The sequence below is a fragment of the Periplaneta americana genome, chromosome 14 (assembly GCF_040183065.1).
Source record: "Periplaneta americana isolate PAMFEO1 chromosome 14, P.americana_PAMFEO1_priV1, whole genome shotgun sequence".
Lineage (NCBI taxonomy): Eukaryota > Metazoa > Arthropoda > Insecta > Blattodea > Blattidae > Periplaneta > Periplaneta americana.
In genome coordinates this window covers 65647787-65671531 of record NC_091130.1, presented here as the reverse complement: position 1 = coordinate 65671531, position 23745 = coordinate 65647787, and the positions used below count along the sequence as shown (strand labels likewise).

Here is a 23745-nt window from a genome sequence, read left to right as displayed (position 1 = left end):
TTTTCTTCGTATCACGTAAGGGTTTTAAGATATACTATGATTTCACTTTTCGATAAGCACTCCCCCAGGAAACATCTGAAGCGGGTTGGGGGTTGTAAACCTAAACAAAACTAATGTATTTTATAAATTTATGACTTATTTCTGGTTTCTTATGATTGTGGCATGTTCTTTTATACTTCTAATAAATAAACAGATATTGGTCCCTTCTGTTTAGTAAATTTTATAACAGTTCAAAGTGAGATCTACGCAATGAACAAACAAGAGTGTGGTTTTCAGTATTTAAAATAAAAGTTTGCCATTTTTAATGAAGGAAAATTAAAGAGGGCATTTTCATTGGTCCACAAATTCACTAAGTTATGGCTGACTCTTTATTTGAGGAAAAACTTTCCGTTACAGAAAAAAAGCATGGCACGCTTTCAAAGATGTTTGCTCAAATTTCCTTGGAAATTCTAGGGCAGACAACTACGTAGAATTTATTGTAGGAACCATGTCAAGTGCATATCAGAAAATGGGGTGTAGCATGTCTCTCAAAACACAACTTTTACATTTTCATTTGGATTTCTTTCCTCCTAACCTTGGAGCGGTAAGCAGCGAGCATGGGAAAAGATTTCATCAATAAACATCTTAAATGGAAGGGCGATATAAAGGAAGATCATCATCCAGCATGCTTGCAGACTATTGTTGGTTTCTTGTAAAAGACAGTCCCGGATCTAGTTATAAACAGAAGTCATCCAGAAAATTCTTTTAAATGGAAGTTCAAATTCCGAGATTTTTTTCATTATAGGCATGAAATATTTTAATTGTCGCATTGTAAACTATGTAACATCATTTTTTGATCCAATACATATTTTTCAAGTATTGCGAGGCGTTTCGAATTCCTAGTATGTTGTAATTTTACCAGTAGCAATGAAAAATTAAAAAAAAGTTCTTTTCATAAAAATTTCAATTCATTTTCCCCTGGCAATGGTACGTGATGGGGCAATTTGGATTTTAAATTCAGATTTAGGGCACACATATTAGGAATATTCACCTGTTTTTATTTCGGAGCAAAACAAAAAGTAAAAATTTGTTTTTCAGTGTTATCAGAGTGACATGTGTAGTGAGAAAGGATGTGCAATTTATATTGTGCTCTTTGTTAATGTTGTTTTCTTTTCCTTTCAGGTGAGTAATCTGATGACCCAGGGTCGGCATTTCAGATAAGTACAAAATATTATCAGTAGTTCCACATTATCAGATTGTCAAAAGGAGTGTGTATAGGAAAATATTAACTTAAACATGTCTGAGGTATCAGAATATAAATTAAACTTAGGGTAAAATTTGAAAATTGTAATAAACTTCAAGGAGAATGTTATTTCATATAGTTTCACTCCATAATAAATACAGTACATCTTCATTAAAATATAAAACATATTTGTATCCTCTTACCCTTGAAGTTGGTTAAAATAGAACATTGCGGGATAAATAAAATAATTTAGTGTTTTCTCTCCGGAATCAAGAGCCATATATAAATTAGTGCATAAAATGGCAGTTTTCCAGTTTTCTGCTTTAAACGCATAAGAGAATCTTCAAGCTCTATTTCTCTTCAACTAACTAAAAATAGTTGCCTCTCACTTTAATTTTTATAGTAGTTTACCGGTAAACTTACAGAAGACAATGTAAATTTCCGGAACTGTCTTTAAACGCAGTTGTTTTTTTATGGTTTATTTTTATGTTCCTTTTCTCTCCTCCATCATTCTAATGTACTCGCGATCTGTAGCACGTATCTGTTGACTGCAGGCAGTAACCACAGTTCCGTACAATTTAAAATTGTTCTGAGGAACGAAAATTGTATTTTTTTTCGGATAAAATTCTGCAAATTTCAGGGAGAAAACTAAAATTCGTTCAATAATTTATTAGCCTATCATAAATCATTGCTCTCTTAAATTTACTGAGGATATTGAGAATTCAGTGAAATATTTTACTAAATACGCTACTAAAACTTTCATTTACACATTTTTGACGTGAATACGTCTATAAGTTTAGGCCAGTACTAGAGTGCCACCCCAGGAATTTCGACAGACATATTTTCAGGATACTTTTACTGAGTCAATAATTTCTAAGCAACACGACATATTCCCATGAAGTGAACGGTGATCGACAGATGACGAATCAATGTATCCAACTTGATCTTGAGTTGGAGCGGATGACGTCATCTAGCGATAAGCGGAAGGAGGGAAGCTTAAAACTGAAGCACGAATTAGCGGTCGGCAGTGTAACTCGAGAATGCAAAGCGATAGAACGTTCACAGTGATGGTAAATTTTTCGTAATGAAACAGGCTACAATCTAAATTAAGCAACACTCAGCAGTGGAGAAGTTAAATAAAATTAGAATAATTCGCGAGTGAAATTGAGTAAAGAGAAAAAATTCACAATGTCGAGGCATATGCAGCGCAAATGGGAGCGGGCGTATAAGGAACGGATACCTTACATTAAATATTCCATGCCGGGAGATGTATAAACCTTACGGCTGTGTTTCTGTTACAGCTTACACCATTTTTTTATCGAAAAGTAAGGAAAAACGAGTAAAACTATATTTAACTTTTTTATTTGAAGATGAATCCCTGAAACCTCAGATTGAGGTTCTGGCTGATACGTACATCTATTTAGATATGTGTCAGAGGAAGAACAATATTGTTTGTATACATCTGAAGTCTGATTAGTGTAGTATGTTAACTAGTCGGCGATGTATGCAATGGAGGGAGAAAGGAACTGGTCACCTTACCCCTTTTTTCTCCTGACTTAGTTATCTCATGAGTGATGCCTTATTGGTGTCATTATGAGATTCAAACGTGTCTTCGGACAGTTGACTTAAACATCAACCAGCCCTGAAATTAATGATATGGCTTACTCTTCACTCTTTGTTAATCCTTAAATCCATTCTTAATAATGATAATAATGATGATAATAATAATAATAATCCTCCTTCTTCTTCTTCTTCTTCTTCTTCTTCTGCTTGACAAATGTTAGACCACAAGGCCTGTTACTGTCTCACATAAAATTTTCACGCCATCTCTTAGCAGGACGACCCACAGATCTTTGGCCATGTGGTACATAATCATAAATTGCTTTTGGGAATCTACTATTACTCATTCTTTCCAAATGATGTTTCCAATTAGACTGATATTGAACAATGTAATCTAAAACTGGTTGAGTCTTTAGTTCCTCTAAAATTTCACAATTTATTTTCAGATCCCATTTTGTATAGCCCACTGTTCTTCGCATGAATCGCATTTCACAAGCCGTTATTCTGCTTTCATCTACTTTCCTCAGTATCCATGCTTCTCTGCCATAGCTGAGCATCGGTCGTCCCAATGTGTTGTAGAGACGTATGCGGATGTGTTTCTGAACCAAGGATGGTTTCATCACACTATTTATAATGCCCATAGCTCATGTGTGTTTATTAATTTTCTGTGATATGTCCAATTCTTCAAAAATGTAAAGACTGTAACCTAAATATCGGAAACTATTACATATATCTAATATTTTATTATAGAGACAAATTTTACTTTGTATTGGGTATTTCCCACAGAATGCCATAATTTTTGTTTTATCTGTTGAAATTTCCATATTGTATGTGGCTGCTACTTGCTGCAAATTATACAGGGACATCACTTTATTTTTACCAACATTTTTAACATTAACTTGGCTATACGTACTCGGAAACACTGTTATCCCCCTTCCATTACAGGAGTTTGGAGTTGCTAGTGCAATATGTAAACAAATCATTTTACTAGCTATAGCAGGAGAGAAAAGTAGTGTATCCATGTATGTTACAGGAAAATACAGTATTACGATTTTCAGTTTGATCATTACTTTTACAGTATTTTATCAAAAAACAGTAGAATAGTAACAATTTTTTTCACAAACTCAACTCTTCAGGCGGTTATATACATTATGTAATGTCTACTTTATTCAGCATATCACTAACCTAATTTATTCCTGAGAATTTTGTGAGCACTTCCGTAAGAAACTCCAATTTCTACAGCTAACTTCTTGACCGACTTATTAGGACCTCGCTGCATCCTTTCTCTAGCATCTTCTACAGCATCTTCTGTCACCTTTGTTGGCCATCTTATACTTTTCTTCCTTTCTGTACACTCTGTTGCTCTAAATTTATCTACCAGATTAATGACATTTCTACGAAAATATTCCGTAATGATATAATCAGGAAATTGTGAAAAAAAACTGTTGTTCACATTCGATTATATTGTAATTCCAATTTCCATCATTGTCCTTCATACAAAAACTCTTGTTTAAATAATGCTGGTAAGTACCGGACCATATTATGGGTACCGTACTTTCGGTAACTCTAATCTTCACTTGTACTCAGTCCACACAGATAAATTCAGTTATGCTACACACCATACCTGTATGAAAATAAACTTCAATAATATAAGCTTTTTCTTCTATAGAAAATGCAATATATTTCTGAAACACACTGTACTCTGTACTGTTTATTACACTGCTAACAACAGCGGCCGTAAGTTTGTGTGACTGACGTTAGCAAGGACATTAGTGAAAGGGGTGGGAGTCAAGTACATTTAGAAAGGCAGGTACAATAAAAATTGAAGTAAAAATAAAATGATGTCCTTGTATATTGACCTTTGGAGGTCGTCTTCTGAAAATGCTAATAATACCAAATCATCTGCAAAGAGAATTGAATCCAATTTAAGGTTCTGTTAAAATGTATATATCCAATAATAATAATAATAATAATAATAATAATAATAATAATAATAATAATAATAATAATATCCGTTATTCTAGATTTCTTTAAGGGCCCAGACCGACCAGCCGGCTGCTGGCATCAAATCCACATGCCGAAGCAGAGGTGGACGATCATCCAACCAGAATGGAGATATCTTGTGGTTATCACAATGATCCTCCCCCGTTATAACTGGCTTTCGTAAGCGGATTTCGTAACCCATCGTAGCTCCCCAAATGCATCTAAATCTATTCTTACCTAACCTAAAAGTTACATACCGAGAATAAACACGTTTTGCGCAATGTAAGGGATTTCACAAGTCCCCTTGTCACGCTTTATTTAGGTGTAATGTAAACGATGTTCGCACTTGATGTTAGTCTTTCGAATGAAAGTTCAAGAAAATAAACTGCGAATAGGAAAATCACTGAACTGTTATGAAACACGTGGAAAAAATATGCGTCACTTTCATGACTCCGACATTTTTAGATGACAGCGCTACGAAAATATAAACAAACCCCACCTACTTTGAAGTACACTTTACCTCTGCTTACTCCCGCTGCCCACGAGAGTTGCACGCTAGCTGGGGTCGCAACTATTTCTCCTCCGACAGACAAAATAGATCCGCTGTGTACACAGTCAGCCGTGCAGCAGCACTGCAGTGCCACACAATGCAACCCGGCGGCCGGCCTCTTTGGCAGGAGCCTCCATCTCGATCTGGCGCCGATGCGGAGCGTCGTTAGCGACTCTAATGCGTCCACCGGTCGGATTTATGGAATATCGAGCAGCGGGTGGCGAGGATTCCAACCCTCGATGTCATGCCAGGTATCTGCCTGCGTCAAATTCCATTTGTCATGCCTCTCTTAGGCTTTTAGCGAAGAACGGGTTTGGATTGGACTTTCGCTATTGTACGTGAACAAATTTAAAACTACTTATGATGTGAACATTTTCGTAGCGTTTCAAATGATCGATGTACCTTCTTCTATAGGTGACAAATCAGGATGCGTGAAAAACGATATCTTATTCGTTGAGTACCTTGAATTGACTAAATTCATGTGGTTATTCTTAATCCATGGCGCTACAGCCCTTTGAAGGGCAAAAACCGACCAGCCGGCTGCTCGCCTCACGTCCACATGCCGAAGCACATGCCAACCAGAACGATGATCCCCCAGCCGTTATAGCTGGTTTGCTACCTGTCGTAGCTCCCCAAGTGCACCACAATGCTGGGTGGGCACCGGTCCCATACTGGCCGAAATTTCATGAGAAAATTTCTTCCCCCATGGGGATTCGAACCAGCGCGCATTCCATAGCGCGAGTCCTAGGCAGGATGTATTAGGCCACGGCGCGGGACTTCATGTGGTTAATACAGGAGAAAAATTCGCTCCGGCGCCGGGGATCGAACCCGGGTTCTTGGTTCTACGTACCAAGCGCTCTAACCACTGAGCTACGTCGAAGTTCAATCCACAGCACCGGATCGAATTCCTCTCCTCTAGTGTTTTTCCCTTTGTTTTTCGATCCCCGGCGTCGGAGCGAATTTTTCTCCTCTAATAATTCGATGGCCCAGAACCAGACTGTTCCAGGTCTATTTTACTATTTTTTTTTTTTTCAGGAGAGCTATTTTAAGCTCCTGACAATCAAAGCTTCATGAAACAATTTGGAATAGCTTCATAGCAACCTTATGGAGGGAATATTTACAATTTTGTTTGATTCATATATGCAGACAAGAACTGGAACACGATGAAACACAGATTTCTTTCCTATAAAAAGTTGGACTTAGAACAGTCTGGTTCTTAGCCATAATATTTATTATTTATTACCATAACAGATATATCCTGTAGGACCAGAAATTAATCTTTACGTAAATTCATATGACTGACTCAAAAATTGTCTTCTGCCGGTAGTAATTTTAAATTCCCCATTTTTCGGAATGTTGGTCATTTGCCGGCTCCGTGTTAGTCATGTGAGAAAGAAAATGTTCCGTGTGTCTAAATGGTTGCTTTGTTTGTTCCCTTGCTTACAACTCCCAAGAAATGCACATGTATTGCTCATTCATTTTTCTCATTAGTCAAACTTAAGTCGTAGGTCGTCTAACCTAGGGACCGTACTTTGTCCCAGGGGGCTACAAAGTTAAGTATTACTCAAGGTTTTACCGTAGCGAATGAGTGCATGCATGTAGCAAGGGAAGTACTTCTGTCTGGTCACGCGAATCCTGTTTAGTCAAGTTGGGCAGAACAAAACTTGGACCACTTTAACAATTTTACTAATATTTACAATTTATATTATTTAAACTACGTACACTAGAATGAGCTATTTTTACTATTTACACTATGATAGAAATGTAGGCCTACATTGATCGAACATTATTTACACTATTATGTACAGTGTTGTGTATTGTAATGCCAGGTATTTTATTTCATAATATAGCCTACTTATTTTGTAAATAGTGTATAAAGGGTTTAATACATTGACTACTTTCAAAAGTCGATTATCAAAAAGAATGCTTTTCATCTGCAGAATATGATCTTCTCCAAATATATATTTTGTGAAATATTTTTAATTGTAATATATCAATTGTCCTTCATTATGAAATATAATTTCTTTGATACGCATTGTATTATGTAACATTAAATTGTAATTGTTTAACTCTTGGAATTACATAGGTCAAGTCCTATAACTAAACACATCAAAATTTTGCTGTTACTATTATTATTATTATTATTATTATTATTATTATTATTATTATTATTATTATTATTATTATCATCATTGTTATTATTCCATTTTTCTGTGTTGTCGTTATTTATAATTGCTATTAAAAATTTCCGGAAAATGTTCATCACTTCAGTGCTAACGGATATATTCATATCGGTATGGGCCATAAATATACAACATGGGAGTACAAGTTTATTTCCTTCCCAGATTTTTTCGCTCAGAATCGCATTTCAAGCCACGAACTTCGATTCCAACGGATATGTTCAATATTGGTTGGTACCGCCTCGGTGCTGATATTTCGAAGACTTTTCTAGTGACCGTTAGAAACTACTGAGTAGTATTTGCTGCAACTCCGGAATAAAAAAGCCATTCGTAATTTACTTATTCTTCCCATCCCTATCTCCTGGAGATTGAATGCGTAATATAACTAGCCTATAATATGAGGGGTTCACAACCATAATAGACCAAATCCACTTAAAAAATGATATTTCATGTATAAGGTACAGCAAAATCTTCTCTATTCACTGCCATAGTGAACCAAGCCAATAGTTCAGTTATTTTTTTCAGAGATAGCACCTCAGTACAAAAGAGGTGAAGCAATTCATGTAACCTTCATAGCCAAGTCTGTAGTGGTCCAGAATATTGTTTCATTATTATCAAACAACATTTTAGTGAAAATGAGTATCAATATTGACATAAGGGGATTATTCAGTATTCTGATGGGTTCAAAATCGGAATATCAAAATGTCTCTTATACTTCTGAAACTAAAATAACTACTAAATCTTTCCTGGCGACGTGATGAGAAATTTTTTCGGGCTTCCAGCCAGGTGAAATGTTAGTGATATAACGTGAACAGCACAGACAATTCATGGTGTCCGGCCACTAGAGATGAACAAAACTAACTGCCGCTCTCGCTCGCTGTGTTCGTTGCGTTTGTTTTGCGAGTCTCGGCTCGTCATTCTCGCTGCGCTTCGAGTCTCGGCTCGTCATTCTCGCTGCGCTTCGAGTCTCGCTCATCATTCTCGAAATAGCATTTGGTCGGCGTGGAAAGATTTCGTAACTTTGAATAACATACATAATTGAAATAAATAACATTATAAATCTTTAATTGAGACAGAAAGACAAAACAGAACAGTATCTTAGTTATCAAAATGTTCTGGTTCTATTAGGCCTATATGATATTACCTATGGTTATATGATATTACCTATGGTTCTCAAATAAATATGTTTTTCTAAGAAACATAAAACATGACGTTAAATAAAGCGTTAATATCTTTTTTACTTGAGATTGTATACTTGATCTCAGACATTCGAAAAGAAAATTCCTAGTCTTTTAATAAGGGCCTAGTAATTAAATAAAGATTGGGGAACGGATTATTATACACTGAAAGGTAGAGATGATGTTTCAAATAGGCTACTTGATTGTTTATACATATATAACAGTCGCCAAAGTATTGAATAGGGATGAGCAGGGTCCGTCTATGCTTAACAAATATTAAATATTAACATACTTAGGGCCGTAGAGAGCCGAAATGGACCCCCTGACTAGGATTCTATGGGGCCCCCTTTCAAACGATATATTGAGAACACTCATATAATTATGTAAAGTAGCATAACACTGGACAATACTTTTATTATAAACATTACAAAAGTGAACAAATACGGGTATTTTACACTACTCTATTCTCTATTTCTTATTTTGAATATAGACACACACACTAAGTCGCTAACTTCCACTTTAGGAGAATATTACTTTTATGAAATCTACATTGGAGCTTTTCTTGCCTTTCGACTCGCAAAATAGCCTATTATTTCTTGAAAGTCCAACATTCGTACAAGACTGCTTTCCAAAGGTAAGGTACCAAGACTTAATAGTCTCCCTTGCGACATTGTTGAGCGAAACATTTTCTTCACACGCGCCAACAGGCTAAACGACCTGTCTTTTTCAGCAACAGACTATTACTGGCAATGTAGTAAATATCCTCAACGCAATGCAGTCATTTGGGAGTAGATTGGTCAGTTTCTGTTGAGTAAGGACATTCAGGAGTTGAAGAGGTTGTAAGGTATTCTTAAAGTTTGCTGGTTGAATAGTCTTAAGATGATCGATTTCAAGTACAATATCCTCTTCAGAAACATTGTTTTGATAGATTTGAGCCCATTTTTTCACTCTTTGCTGTAATTCCTTTTTTATCAGTGAGGGATAGTTCCGCAAGAAATTGAACATTTCATTTATTGCAGGAACTGCTTTGTAATGCTCTGTTAAGTTCCCAATGACACTGTCCATGAGCACATAGAAAACGTCACATTTCAAAAGTTCCTCTGGAGTGTCATTGTCATGCACTTCTTGGGAAGATCTTCTAACTTTTCGTTTCTCAGAAACATTCTGAGGTACACCAATGTTTGCTGCCACAAGCACGCACTCCTGCAATCGTGTCCCACTTTGTACGCATTGTTTTCAAATTTTGAATTAACGCCTTAATGTTCTCCACCTCCATGTCTGTTGTCGCCTTTCTAGTCTGCAGAACGAAATTCCAGTGCTCCATTTCAGAGAGACCCTTCATCCATATTGAAGACATCACAACACAAGTAAATTTTGTAAGATATGTTTCAATACAGTTCATATCTATTAATATCTCTCAGCAATGTTCATATCCTTTACTTTTGTGAGACCTGTTCTCAATCCTGAAATGTGTGAAGCAAATGGCTTAACACTGTCTATCCTGGCTGACCATCGCGTTCGTGATGTTGAGTGATCTGCTTCTAGGTAGATGCCGCGCCAAATGAAACGATTTTACGGCGATCCGCGTGTGTAAAAAGTCGCACAAATTAAATAATATTATTGCTTTTAATTTTACATTTTAATTAATATGTATATAGTATTACCATCACGCTACGCGGGCCCCCCCTGGAAGCCCCGGGCCCCCTGGATACAGCCATGCCTTCCATACCCTCTCATCGGGCCTGAACATACTTGTCACATTTTATTAACTTGAATAAGCCATGTTCAGAAGATTATGCCAGAGAATACATATAAAAGTAGACTGGTACATGCGTGTTGTGTAGTACAATGTGAACAATGAGTTAATTATGAGCCTCTACCATAAACAGTTGTGGACTCAAATTAATTAAATGTTGAAAAATAAAAAGCTATATAAGCTGTGGTCAATAAAATATTAAAATGTTAAAATATCAGAATATAAAGTGTTGTCTTGAGTTGCAATTTGCTGAACCATCTGTGACAAAACTCCAATGATTTCTTGAATGGAGATAATTCAACTGTAATACGGATTGAAAGTGTATCAAAATGTGGACCAATATAATACATACATAATGAAGAAGTTACAAACAATAACAATGAGATGTACTTATGTAAATCTTAATACTGTTGAATCTTTAACAAACTTAATATAAGAACTTAATATAAAATATAAATCTGGTTACAAACTTCGCATGGCGAATTATGGACGAAAGCGCACGGAACAGTTGTAATTAACCTAAGTGATGTTTGTAAAATAGTTTAGTTAGAGCTGGGTTTAATGAGTTGTAAAATGATTATGCATTTGTCTAGGTAACGTTAACTTAGGTTATAAAAATAAGAAGATAAGCATAGACGGACTCTGCTCATCCATATTCAATGTATTAGCTTATCGGTCCCCATCATGTCTCTTAAATTTAAGTTGCCAAAGTAGATAAAAGTTAAGTCTGGTAGAACCAACTGTGGCGATTCAAGGCTGCTTGACGTTCGAGAGCTGATCACTCCCGAAGTCCCGAAACACACACAAGCAGTCGTTACGCCAACGACGCGACGTAGACACATTGTCGTGCGGGTTTTCGGCTTTGCGGGCCCTGTTAGTCTTGCTTTCTCGATCGTTATTCAACTCTACCGGCCACAGTTTACTTTCTAACGATGCAAACTTCGGAACGATTGAAGCAGCAAGTCGCAAGAAAGAACACATCATTGGGCTTGGAGACTGGAAGCAAACTGTCATCAACACAAATAGGAAATCCACCAAATTTTGCGTCACTGAAGTTGAGAATTCTGATTTCCTTTCTATTGCGGCTTTGGAAGGAGCTGTCATAAACAGATAGAAGGATACCTAGGGTACTTTTTTCAGTTGGATGGACATTAGATGGGTGCAAGTTGTGAGAGGTTGTCCCTTAATATTACAATTCAAAGAAACCTTGAATGAAGATACACCTTTTCTCAAAATAAATTTGAAATGCAGCCTCATTGACAAAGGTTGCTTTCCTTGTCACATATCACCCAAGATGTATTGTACACAGGCCGTAGAAAGATCAGTGTGGCCAAAAAGTATAATATGAAGAATCTTCTCCCATACATTCCGCTGATTCATCATTAGGGCCAGGAAGTTAATGCATTTGCATATATTTTTCTATTGGCTGTAATTAATTACTAATTAATTATCTTCTCGAATCATCAACATTTAAACTTATCAAACGAAATTTTATGTTGCATATATTTGCATATTTTGGCATTTATTATAAATGCATAATATTTAATGATATTTATATTATTGTGGCATATTTTCGCGTTTAAGCTCATTAAAGCTGATTTTATGTTGCGTTACATAGTTTGGATTTTTTAAATAAAAGCATCATATTCTATTTTTGAAAAGTGGTATTGAGTGCAATTATTACAATTATTGTTACCAGAAAAGTACCGTACTGAAAGTTTTGCGGCACACCTAGCGAATCTCACGCCACAGTAGTGTGCTGCTGTAAACAATAAAATATGTAGGTTTAATCTGGTCTAGTTTGACCTATAATGTTATTGCATTTATAGTTTATTATTATTATTATTATTATTATTATTATTATTATTATTATTATTATTATTATTATTTACTTGTTTATTAGTGATATCAAGGAATGTAGAATTTTATTAGTGCATATTTATTGGCACATTTTAAGGTTTTTAAAAGCATGGATATTTAGTAGGTTTTTAGAGCATGAACTTCCTAGCCCTCTTCATCACATTATATACTTTAAGAATCTTCCAGTGAGACAAATACTAGGCTCCAAGCTACTTCTAATAGAGTAGAGTAGAGGAAGATGATAATAGGTCTATTGTGTACTGTGATTGATGTACTAGAAATGGTAACATGATTCATTTTCTACATTTTACAATAGAAATATAATAAATAATTCAATATCAATAAATACGAAGTTATTTTCTAAACATATAAAGTAGTTTTCATTTATATTGTAACATAATTTTTCATGAAAGTTCCATAGCCATAGTGAACCAAGTTCTCATTAATTAAAAAAGTAAGCAATATAAAATAGAAATATTAATTTGTTATTTTTCAATGCAGGATATTAAAAAGATGATAGTTTTAAATTAATATTGTCATATGTATCACTCAACCTGAACTGAAAAGTTTAAGGGTTCATTTATCAAAATATTGTTAGGTGAACTTAGTCTACTATGATTCTGAACCCCTCGTATGTACCGTCTATAGGTCTCGCAAGCAGGGAATACCGACGGAAGGAATGCGAATTAAACAATGCGATAAGGAAGAGCGGGCGACAGGAAAGGTCACGAGATAGTTCGAATAATATTCAAGAGTACAGTCGAAAGAGAAACACCATAGATAGAATCAGTCTTGCGTTGTGATAGTTACATTACGACTTTAGTTTGTTCCATTGCATGTGAATACGTGTCTTGTATCGCACGGTATTATTATTTCATTCGTAAACATATGTTGCGCGTTTAAGTAGCTTCGAATTTTTCTCTTGCTACGTTCTTTATTTCCACAGCGATGTCCTCATTTGTTCATCTTCTTGGAAGAGACAGTACTCCCATCGGCCCGTACCTCTCGCCCCTTGGCGTGCCTACATACACACGTCAAAACAGATAGAATGCCACCATTGCTTTTCGGTAATCGTTCTTTGCGCGAGCTATACAAGCGGAAGAATTTTCGTCCTCCCCCTTCGTATATACACACACATTCACACACAGACATGTAAGACACAAGTTGTAAAACAGTTCATCGTGTGAATATGTCATAAGTTCTCAACTTTCTAACAAGTCGTGCGATGTAGAGATAGCATTAACTATTACAGGAGAACGGCTCTAGTTCCAGATTTGTACCGACCTGCCAGTTTATTTACGTATCTTATCTACAATTCGACCCTTTCTCTGGTCTGCTATGTTATGAATCATTCATCGTGGTGGAGTCTGTTAACCTCTTGGTCCAGAAGGCAGTGGTTGGGAGGGTTAGAGTTCGTTACTTCTATCCGTCCGTTGTCAAGGGCTTAATCTTACCGCTGCTAGTTGTGGTTTGCTCTTACTTGGATCAAGTGGACTTCTGGACGAACTGTGATCATTCATAACCACGACTTTGCGTTCTTAGTGACGTCATCCACAGTTTAAACTTCTGAAATCTTCCACTGTTTACAACGCTGCACAATGCAGCTCTGACGTCGAAGTGAGTGAGGTCAAATGTCAGTGTACAAGATCTGGCAATAGTAGTACAGAATGTTCGCTTACATCAGTGGTCGTCAGCGCTCGCTTAAGTGGGTAAAGGGTAAGGAGTGTAACGAAATATGCTCCGTCGTGCAGAAGGGAGAGGTAGACAGCATACCCGCCAGCAGCCGCGGATGCACGCTAATGCCTCTCTTATCCGCGGGTAACAGACGCTAGCCCGAGTGTGCACTGTGATGTGACCACTGGCTTACATAATGTAGGTCGATCGGACGGCGCGCGACCGGCACGAAGGCCAGGCAAATCGTCTCCCGGCAGTGCAGTTCAGTTTCTCTGTAGGAGTGGTTGTGTTGACGTTAGAGTGCGTGTCATTCTTCAGAGTGTGTTAGTGAAATATTTAGGTTTAGGTCTGATTGTTTTGACGTTAGATTGCTTGTTATTCTTCTGATTGTGTCAGTGAATTGTTTAGATTTAGAAGTGGTTGTGTTGACGTTAGATCGCGTGTCATTCTTCAGAGTGTTAGTGAAGTGTTTAGATTTAAGGCTGATTGTTTTGACGTTAGATTGCCTGTTATTCTTCTGATTGTGTCAGTAGATTGTTTAGATTTAGGAGTGGTTGTGTTGACGTTAGATTGCGTGCTATTCTTCAGATTGTGTTAGTGAAATATTTAGATTTTTAAGTAGGTTATTTTACGACGCTCTATCAACATCTCAGGTTATTTAGCGTCTGAATGAGATGAAGGTGATAAGTAGTAGTAGGGATTAAGAAGGGCGCTTCAGCTACTATGGCTATTTGCGTCCTTATCTAAAATTCTTAATATAACAAAGACATAAATAATATAATAATCAGAGTGCTAAAAGAACTAAAAAGCGTTGTCACGATAAAACGAGGCTGAAGGTGATAATGCCGGTGTAATGAGTCCGGGGTCCAGCACCGATAGTTACCCAACATTTGCTCATATTGGGTTGAGGGAAAGCTCCGGAATAAACCTCAACCAGGTAACTTGTCCCGACCGGGATTCGAACCCGGGCCATCTGGTTTCGCTAACAGTTACTCCACAGGTGTGGACTATGTTTAGATTTAGGAGTGATCATGTTGACGTTAGATTGAGTGTTATTCTTCTGATTGTGTAAGTGAGGTGTTTAGATTATCTTGCTCACATGGCACCACAGAAATTTATACATTAGAGCAAAGGATTATCCTGACAGAGACTCACTATCTGAAAAATGATTGCGGGAAGGTAAAAAGACGATTCCACATAGTAACAGCAGAAAAAGACCACTCCTAAATCTAAATCTAAATACTTCACTAACACAATCAGAAGAATAGCAAGAAATCTAACGTCAACACAACAATTCCTAAAGAGAGACTGAACTGGATTGGGAGACAGTTTGCCACGTGTTGTGTGGCCTTAGTGCCGGTCGCGCGCCGCCGGATCGATTTACATTATGTAAGCGAATGCTCTGTAGTAAATTTAATTCGAGATTTTGTTCAGCTCTAAAAGTGTAATGGTAAGAGATAAAACAATACAAAGCATGTTGTTTGAAAGAGAAAGTTTCGAGCATTATTTAGTCGTTTGATATTTTGATACAACAATGTGTTCGTGCGGCCATGAATGCAAAATAAATTGAAGTTACGACTACAGTCAGAATGTGGACAGGAACTAAGAAGGATTACTCCATCCTGGAGGTCGCAAGGACCAACTCCTTTATCACGATACAGCGACAATTTCGACTTTGTTAAACTGAATAACATATAGTATTATGACGATAGTGCTAATAATAATAACATATAACAAAATTACAAATATAGTAAAAAATATTGATCAAATTATACTGCAAGTAAAAATTTTGCTGAATTACTTTAAAACGGGATACTGATAAATTATATGTTCAAAATTAATTTACGTGTGCTGTAAGAATTTGAAAATGGATGTAATACAGCGATTCGATGATATATATTATATTGTTAAAATAAAGAAAATAATTACTTAGCTTCATTCAGACATCTTAAGCTTTCTTAAAGAAGTAACCAGGTGTGAACTTTTACTGTAACAATTTTCATACACTGCAATATGAACAACTACCCTTCCTTAGAATGGTATGGAATTTTGGCAAGGGGGGCGCTATAACCAGGCTACGAATTAAGATTTCTGATGAGGAGGGAATAGAGTCCTAGATAGAGAATACCATGTACATAAAATTATTATTATCCCCATTCGATACTGCTCAACGCTTGGTCGCACTGAGATGCTTGTTTTGCGTCATGATAATAATAATAATAATTATATCCATGAGCAGACTAGATACTCGGTCACAATATGATAATACGCTAGAAATACCACTCCACACATCATCTCTTTATTCTTCATCTTTCACTGTTGCTAACTCGTGTCACTGGAATTCTCTGCCGCCTGAAGTCGAGGGCTGCCGAACTTTAATTTCTTTTAAATGTAAATTAGAAGAACATCTTATGATGAGTTGCCAGACCTAACGCGTTGCAAATATTTAATGCAATATATTCCACTGTATTTATTTTTATTTTTGTTTCTTATTTTTATTGTGTAATCATGTAAATCGTGTTTATTTGTCACTTAACACTAATATGTATCCCACTGTGTTGTTTTCTTTATTATTTTTTATTACCAGTCTATTTTTTATTGTGTACATTTTATTCACTTGTCGGTTTCTGGTATAATTATGTGAATCCTACTTACTTGTAATCTAATACTAATATGTATTCCAAAGTATTTATTTTTATTTTTACTGTGTACATTTTTATTGAATTATCGGCTTCTGTTTTTGTGTGATTCGTATTTGATTCTAACAACATTAATATGTATTCCACTATGTTTATTTTTATTTTATGTGGTAAATTTTTATGTAACTACCTCTTTTGACCTCATTATGTACCTAAATCGTATCAGTATGTAATTACTTAATTCCGATCCACTTGTGTGTTCAACTATGTAAGGAAGTTTTAATCCTGGTTGAGTGTAAGAGAAGGCCTTACGACCTTAACTCAGCCAGGTTAAATAAAGCCATTATTATTATTATTATTATTATTATTATTATTATTATTATTATTATTATGAGATGTGTAATTCCTAAGTTACTTATTGCTGTCAGCTCGCCGGTGATATAATACATCAATATTATTTTATTTGCTTAGTTTATACTGTACTTTATAAAGTATACTCGTATTAAAACAATTATATTTTGTGAGGGAGGATAGAAGTTATTATTGGCAGGGATGTTAATATGAATTTATGAGAGGGGGGGAAAAACTTTCGAACAGGGGGGGATCCCCCCATCCCCCCTTTAATTCGAAACTTGACTATAACACAGCACTGCAATCTTTTACGATCTAATGCGCCAGACCTCAAGCTAGGCGCATTTCAAAACCTACATCAGCTGACTATACTAAGCTTCGTTGCGACCTAGGTTTCGAGCAGGACACTCCACTCTCTCTAGGCCAGCCCCCTCCGGCGTTCGGGGAATGCTATGGAATGATGACGAAATGAAGAAATGGCAACGGAATGATGTAAATGTCTAATATGGGAAAACTCCAACTGCAACCTTGTCCGCCATAAGTGTTACTATGGATTTTAAAGAAAAATCTCGGGTTAGACCGGGACTCGAACCCGGGCCGCCTGCATGACAGGCTGAATGTCTGATCACTCAGTCACAACAGAGGATACTATCACAGTCTATTATATACAGTCACGAAGCTCAATACGTAGTAAATATGCATTCATAGATAGTTGCTAACCACTAGGATCGCTAATATCGCCTCATTACAGACAATGCGAAATAGTGCCGGCATAGTCTATTGCTCCTAGTACCCTCACAACTCAAGCTTCGTGACTGTATATACTAGACTGTGATACTACCCGTCCTTACATCGTGGTAAATGAACAAAAAAGACGGACGAAAGTGAAGTAGACCTAGGCCTGTTTTTCATCGTAAAGCTTCGGTTATTTTACGCCGCTGATTGCTGGACGAACATCGCCGGCGATCTTCATCAAGGTTGCTAATGGTTAAAATATAAACGACAGTGTTATGTTTATGATAATCTCTGGGAGAGATTACTAGCTTCGTCGAGTATCCCCATCGATTCATTCTAAAGCAATTTCACGGTGATGAGAGTCGCGCACTGACCAATTAAAGGAGGCCATGTTTTAAGGACTTTATAGAAAAAAAATAAAGAAGGTCATGTTAAAGCATTCGTGGATTTTATTAACTGCTGTTTAAATATGGATGCTTCGATTATATTTTCCATCAAATGTGGGCTCCTTCAGTGATAAATATTTTATAATATTACAATATAATTTCGCAAACTTAAGAAAACTAATGTTTCTTTCAATAAAATTAAAATAAATTTGGTAAAATAAATTAACTCGTAGATACTGAATGTTAACAAAATCCGACTAATAATAATCCATGGCGCTACAGCCCTTGAAGGGCTCAGACCGACCAGCCGACTGCTGACCTCACGTTCACATGCCGAAGCAGAGGTGGACGATCATCCAACCAGAATGGAGGTATCATGTGGTTAGCACGATGATCTCCTCAGCCGTTATAGCTGGCTTTCGCAACCGGATTTCGCTACCTATCGTAGCTTCTAAAGTGCATCACGATGCTGGGTGGGCACCGGTCTCGTACACTGGCCGAAATTTCATGAGAAATTTCTTCCCCCATGAGGACACGAACCAACGCGTATTCCGTAACGCGAGTCCTAGGCATGATGCCTTAGACCACGACGCCAAGGCGCGAGACAAATGAAGAGTCCACTGCAAGAATGATGGATGTCACATTCTTGTCAAAAATGAACCAAGACTGTCAATGCATAGTTTAAGACATATAGAATGTACATAGAGAGTTAAGATGGCATTAACGCTGATAGTCATTGTCCAGTAATGATCGGAAAATCACAGTTAAGCTTTGAGCGCTAAGCATTTCAAACTTTTAATTGCTTCTCCTGCAAAATGTATTCCAAATTACAGCCATCATTTTTGCAGTGGGCTCTTCAAATCCGAATAATAGTGTAGGAGAAATCGTTGTACTCGGTCGAAATTCATACGAGAAACCAGATAGGTATACGGCATCCGTAAACCACTTTTTAAACACTGAGAAAGCTGAGAATGTATCAAGGCAATCTGTGGACGATTATCATACAGTATCATAGATAAAAAGCTTCCCATTCGGCTCCTGGTCGAGAACGCGCGCACATGCCATGCATGTGTAGCCGACCCAGGTTGCGTCGTTATAGATCCGCAACCTCCCGCATAAATCTAGCCGTATAACTTTAACTTTGATTGATAATAACATACACTCAGTTACATTTTTATTTCATAATCAGTACGCCTAATAAACTGTGTGTGTATATATATATATATATATATATATATATATATATATATATATATATATATATATATATATATATACACATAGGTGTTGTTCAAAGCGATGTCCGTCTGCAATCACACATATTCCAGTAAACAAGCGAACTTCGCGGAAGAAAAGAATTGCAACTTAATGTTGGACTGAAATGGAATTTACGGGAGAGGCCGCTATGACCCAGTACTACTGCGACCTGTTATGATCTATTGCGCTAACCCTCGAGCTAGACGTATTCCCAAACCCACACCGGCTGACCACACTAAGGTTCACTGTGTACCCAGGTTTTGAGCAGGCACTCCCCTCATCCCTAGGCCAGCCACCCTCCGTGCGTCGCCAGCCGGCGATCGGGGAATGCTACGGAATGATGACGAAATGGAGAAATGGTGACGGAATGATGTAAGTGCCTAATATGGGGAAAAAGTGGAAAACCCCGAAAAAAAACCCCAACTGCGACCTTGTCCGCCATTATGGGGTCAACTTAATGTTAGGCGTATGTATGTGGGAACATAAAAATTAAATACCGTAACATGATTGTGGTACACTGATATTGTTACTCGTGATTTTGTTTGATGTACAGAACAAGGAGGAGATATTACTATCCTTAATCTGTGGAAACCTTGCTTTCTTAAGTATTCATAGATGCTAAGTGTAAGACATTCAACCCAATTTATAGCTCTTTTGTCGCCCCTATTCCACAAATCCAGGAAATTTGTCTCCAGAGCTGCAGATAGAATTAATTGATTGCTGAAATGTGTGCATAATGACGAGGACATTTTAGCGTTTACAATTTCTTAAATTATGAACTATGTCCCAAAATTAGTATATTACGGTTTTCACGTACATACCGGTTGGTTTTCGTTTTTTTTTTTTTTTTTTTTTTTGTTTTAGTAGATTATTTTACAACGCTTTATCAACATCTTAGGTTATTTAGCGTATGAAGGTGATAATGCCGGTGAAATGATTCCGGGGTCCAGCACCGAAAGTTATCCAGCATTTGCTCATATTGGGTTGAGGGAAAACCCAGGAAAAAACCTCAACCAGGTAACTTGCCCCGACCAGGAATCGAACCCGGGCCACCTGGTTTCGCGGCCAGACGCGCTAGCCGTTACTCCACAGGCGTGGACTAGGTTTTCGTGAACCTAACAAAGCCAACATAAAGAGCCAAGCTATTTGACCATGATAAGCGCCTTATGCTTAGATTTGCTTCTTTAATTATCGAAGAAGACATTCTGGTGGAATTTCATAACAGTATTGCTATTATAATGATAAATTAATGATGCAATAGTCCAGCATTTTCGATAGTTGTATACAGGGTGTAAGGGGTATAAGTGCCGTCCTCTTCACAGTCGTCGGGGACCGCCTACAGGATCAAAAAATGTCCATATAACATAGGATCAGAACTTGATAGTTTTCCCAGAAAAAAAAATTCTTCTCATTTTATTCGCATTATACTGCTTATATCGTTAGTAAAATTACGAAAACAATTTCATCAGTAGGTATATCTAGCAAAGAGTTAATATTAGTTTAAATACATATTTGTGTGTTGTCCACACTTGTGGAGTAACGGTCAGCGCGTCTGGCCGTGAAACCAGGTGGCCCGGGTTCGATTCCCGGTCCGGGCAAGTTACCTGGTTGAGGTTCTTTCCGGGGTTTTCCCTCAACCAAATATGACCAAATGCTGGGTAACGGGGTCCAACAGCGATGTTGGACCCCGGACTCATTTCACCGGCATTATCACTTTCATCACATTCAGACGCTAAATAACCTGAGATGTTGATAACCTACTAAAATAAAATAAATATTTGTGTGTTTAATTACGTTTTCGTGAAATTAAATGAAATTGCATGCTTAAATTTGTTAATATTCTGGCGTGAGACGTGGCAACGTGTTCAGCAGGCAGTACTCTGCACAGACGTACGCACATATCACCTGAGTTCAAGCTCTCTGTCCATAGGTCTACTGCCGAGCGGATGACAGTTCGGTACCAGGTATTCGATAAACAACTTACAGTGTCAATCACAGTTTAGGAATATCATATGTTATTAATTTATGGAGAAAGTCGTCGTAATTCAAGTGAGGCAACAAGATGTACCATCAATATTTTCCGCATTGAAGGTTACCTAATCGGCGAACTTTTGTAGCGATTTCTCAATCATTGTTAGAAACTAGGAATCTCTTACCTCGTTTCTAAAATCACACAAACAGAAATTTCTTTAAAAATGGTACTGTTTTATGGAAGTGGGAGAGATTAAAATGTTGCATTAAAAAAAAAAGTTCGTGAGATTTTGTGAAGTAATCCATTATTCTTTATTTTTAGACGTACAATAAAAAATGGACGAATATTGCCAATGTTGTTAAATAAAATGGAAATTTACCATAAAGTTTGTATTTGCTGCTCGCTTTATGTAAACAACGGTCCGCCCCTGCATTAGAACAGAGCATCTGTTTTGTACCGGTATGTCTGTACCGTCTTGAGCTGTACTGTGTACTTCTAAACTCCCTCCTCTTCCATCAAGCAACGTTGCCAAACGCCTAATATTGTAAACTTTAATAACTGGTTAAATATTGCGATTAGAAAAAAATGACATGAACAATCATCAGTTAAAATAATGGCACTTATACCTCTTACACTCTGTATATGAACGCAGTTACTGTTAAGTTATTCATTCCGTATTGTAATGTGTACGTAACTTTTTGTTATTCAGAATCGCATATAATCTAACAGCTTCTGTTATGAAATAATAGTTTTCTATTTATTAAAATTGTGTAAGCATAAATAAAAAGTGTAAAGAGTTATTGTGTCTCGACTTTACAATAATTTTGTTCACCCGTGTCATTTTGTCATTGCATCTGTAGAACAATATATACTGCAGCCAGGTAGCACGCGAAAGAATCGAAGGTCGTTTACGCGCTATTTCTTATGCATCCTTGTAACTGACTACTCGGCACTACAGCCCTATGTGAGCCTTGGCCTCCTTCACATTGAGTCCCCATTCTCTTCTATTTCCAATCTTTTCTCTCCATCTCATTATCCATCCTTCGTATTCTAGATCTTCCTCTCTTCCTTGTTGAATAACATCTTGCTTTAAACACTTCTAGAGGTATTCTATTCTCATCCATTCGTTCTAGATGACCTAGCCATTGCAGCCTTAGTGATTTTATAAATCTTACTATATCTTCTCCTTTAATAAGTTGGTTGATTTCCTCATTATATCGAATTCTCCACATGTCGTCATCCGAAACAGGTCCATAAATTCTTCTCTTTATTTTACGTTCAAATTTCCTTAAATAAGCTTAGTCTGATTTTATCAGTGTCCAAGTTTCTGCGCCATATGTAATAACGGGCATTATTAATGTTTTACATATCTGTATTTTATCTGTCCTGGTTAATATTTTACTTTTTAGCAATTTCAGATTTGCAAAATATGCTTTATTCCCTGCTTGAATTCGGTCTTTTATTGTGGCACTCATTTTGATTTCATTATCCATTGTAATCCCTAGCTAGCGGAATTCTGCTACTTCCTTAAATACTTTCTGTTCGCCATTAATTCGAGAAAAATTCGCTCCGGCACCGGGAATCGAACCCGGGTCCTCTCAGCTCTGCGCGCTGAGCGCTCTTTCCAACTGACCCTTGCCTGGACACGATCCACGGTGCCAGTCGAACTCCTCTCATAATGTTTACGGCCTACTACCTACATTTTAGACATATTTAAGTCATATATGCAGGAGCGCATATTTACGCGTAAAGGAATGTCCCGGCATGGCTCAGTTGGAAAGAGCGGTCAGCGCGCAGAGCTGAGAGGTCCCGGGTTCAATTCCCGGTGCCGGAACGAATTTTTCTCGAATTAATGGTTACAATACACATTGACCACTTCATAGTAGTCGTGATAATATTCAATGAGGGTGGCGAAACCTCATAAAATTAATATGTGATGTACTTTCTGTTCAATCTGCGAGTCACACGGTATTCTTTTTTCCTCTGAGGCTGATACTATAATATATTTTGTCTTTTTCATATTAACTCTGTCCCATTTTTTCTGCTTTCTTCTCTAATTCTTTATATTCTATTTTATTGGGTTATTTTACGACGCTGTATCAACATCTACGTTATTTAGCGTCTGAATGAAATGAAGGTGATAATGTCGGTGAAATGAGTCCGGGGTCCAGCACCGAAAGTTACCCAGCATTTGCTCGTATTGGGTTGAGGGAAAACCCCGGAAAAAACCTCAACCAGGTAAGTTGTCCCGACCGGGATTCGAACCCGGGCCACCTGGTTTCGCGGCCAGACGCGCTGACCGTTACTCCACAAGTGTGGACTTAATTCTTTACATACTTCTATTATTTTATACTTAGTCCTGATCCTTGTAATAGGGTGAAAATGGTTACGTTTCACCCTTTTGGTATAAAGTAAGAAGATCCGGACTATAATTTAAATAAC

At 37.1% G+C, this 23745-nt stretch overlaps 1 non-coding gene across 1 annotated transcript; it reads right to left on the bottom strand.

Annotated features, from left to right (window-relative positions):
* Positions 1-6122: 6122 nt before the first annotated feature.
* Positions 6123-6195, bottom strand: TRNAT-CGU (transfer RNA threonine (anticodon CGU)). The gene has a single exon. It is a non-coding gene; the product is annotated as a tRNA-Thr (tRNA).
* Between the last annotated feature and the right edge of the window lie 17550 nt (positions 6196-23745).